Here is a 2,926-nt window from a genome sequence, read left to right as displayed (position 1 = left end):
TATATATATATGCATATATACATGTGTTTGTATGCATGCATGTGTATGTATAGATAAGTTATATATAAGTGTATGTATCTATAATATGCATATATATATATATGTGTGTGTGTGTAAACACATGCATGCATACAATATACTTATGTATATTGTATGTATATGTATATTATGTATATTCAAAACATGACTATGTTCTAATATAATCTTTTTGGATTAAAGTTCTTTTGTTTATCAGACCCTAATAGTTTGTTTGGAACATTAAAGCTTCTATATTGATCATTACCAATGTTTCCAGACTATCTCAGCCTTTTCTTTAGGATGGAAAACAGTTTTGGTTTTTGTATTACCCTTTTAACAGTGGGTGGTTTGTCTTTATATAGACTGTCCTTCCAGAATTTGTTAGAGTATTGCATCATCAGATTTGCATTTATATCATGTAAATGTTGTTGCTTTTTATCATTGCTTCCATAAGGAATCATCTATTACTGGGGAGAATTTCTAAGTATTTTTTGTTAATATTTTCCTGTCCAATTTGCTTTTGTTGTTTGGTATAGTGTGTGGTAGCAACTGTTCTTTGTTTTAAATGTTAAGTTAATGTTTGTTTTATTCTAATCAAAAACTTGCAGACGTGATGATTCCAACTTTATAGTGGACCAAACAAGTACAACACCCACTTGTATGCTCACCATGATTTAAAACAGAGAGCAGTTGCTTCACATTATATCACACATCATAAAACAAAACCAGATGGGAAAATATTAACAGAAAATACTTCCATAACTTCCATAACAGATTTCTCCACAGTAATACATAACTGATTATGGAAGCAAAATTAATTTTACACCACAAGGCTACAATTAACATACAATTAACATACAATGTACACCACAAATACAGATCTGAAGCTGTAAAACTCTAACAATCAAATTCTGATGGGGAAAGCATAACTAAACTTAAGATGCTCACCATAAAGGAGGCTGTACAGAAGCTACAACCACTCCATGTTAAGAAGAATGATGTTGAGAGGTAGATAACCAGGAGGCATTGATAAAGATGAGGAAGTTTTATTATTCCAAACAAACTATAAGAGTCTAATATACAAATATGAAAAATGTTTAATAAAAAGTTATTAACACTTAGAATACGATGTTTTCAGTATAATATGTTTAAATGAAAATTTGTTCCCTTATATATATATATATAATATGTGCACACAGACAAACATATTATTCATTTGCTTTTATGTCTGGATTTCCATGCTTGCATGGGTTAGATGTATATGTTGATGAGGCATTATTTTAGTTTGATGCCCTTCCTGACACTAACCCTTGTTTTCCAAGTAAAGTATCTCTTATTTCACAATGCTTCAAAGGTACAAAGTAAGTGAATGATTGATAGAAGTGCCAGCAGCATCTCTCAAACTTTTGTATCAGTGACTGCAGATATAAACAAACACACACACACACACACACACACAAACATGCACATATATATGACAGGTTTCTTTCCTTTTTCTGTCTGTCAGATCGACTCACATAGCTTCAGTTGGTCAAGGGCTATAGTAGATATTTGCTCAAGGTACAGTGCAGTGGGACTGAACCTGAAATCACAAGGTTTGGAAGTGAACTTGTTATCCTCAATTACAGCACAATATGTATTAGTTTAGAACTCAATTTATTACACCCCCCTACATACACTCATGAATGTATTAGTGTTTATACATACATACGTATGTATGTGTGTGTGTAATGCATGTATTTCAGCCTCATAGAGGTGGTGACGAAAGACTGAGACGATTGGTGATTTACTGTGCTTGAGAAGACCTGCCCAGCTTAGTAAAATCAAGGCTATAAAAGCATATCCTTTATGTCCTTGTCCCTCACCTCCTGCACATAATCTATCCCCAAACAAACCTCTCCCACCACCCATGCACACGACGTGCTGGATTCCCCTACTCTACCTCACATACCTACTGGCACACACTATGTCCCTTTGAATCTCTTCCCTACCCCCTCCCCATACCTGTGCCCACTCATTACATCCCCCTCCATCTACCACTCATCTTTCACAATCTCCAGAACTCACCCTCTCCAGAACTCACCCTCTCCAGTCCCTGGTCCACTCCCCATCACCACCATGTTCTCTCTCTCTCTCACTCTCTCCCACCTGAGTCAGCCATGTTTTTATCTGTAATGCAAGACTCCTTTTTGTGTCCCTCAATACTGCTCCCCACCTCAGTTGATGGGTCTTGTCTTGCAAGTTATTTAGTGACTTCACTGCTGCTGGTGCCATGTAAAAAAGCACCCAGTGTGCTCTGTTAAGTGTTTGGCAAGGAAGGGCATCCAGCTATATTGGCCAGTTCCTATGGAACTATCCAACACATGCCAGCATGGAAAACGGACATTAAATGATGATGATGATAGGCTATAATGACTATAGAGTAAAATACAATAGTTAAATAATGGAGATGAAGAAAACAGATTAATATAATTACTTCATTCTTTATTTGTGTTTCAGTAATATCTTAGAGATGACTATTACACACAATGTTGTGTTGGAAGGGCGATGCATACCCTGCACGCACACAAGGATAAAATAAAATTTAATTTGATAAATATATTCTCAGGTGAATTCATATTTCAACAAAATGACATGAGTTATTTTCCCCGCATATATAACAAAAACAAAAAAAAAATTGATTCACTTGTCCGTCAGTTTTGAAAATAATCAAACCAAAATTTAATGAGTTGAAGCCACTCACCCAATGAGTATTTCTGCCTTATTTGGTGAAAATCCCTTCAGCCATTTTGCAGTAATTTTGCAAACACATAGACAAAGACAAGCAACTCCAATACCCTGCTTTTGCTTATGCGTGCAGAGTAATAATTTTATAATTCACCACACAAGGTATTTATTGTAGTTAGAA

This window comes from Octopus bimaculoides, chromosome 3, assembly GCF_001194135.2.
Source record: "Octopus bimaculoides isolate UCB-OBI-ISO-001 chromosome 3, ASM119413v2, whole genome shotgun sequence".
Lineage (NCBI taxonomy): Eukaryota > Metazoa > Mollusca > Cephalopoda > Octopoda > Octopodidae > Octopus > Octopus bimaculoides.
This window is presented reverse-complemented; position numbering follows the sequence as displayed.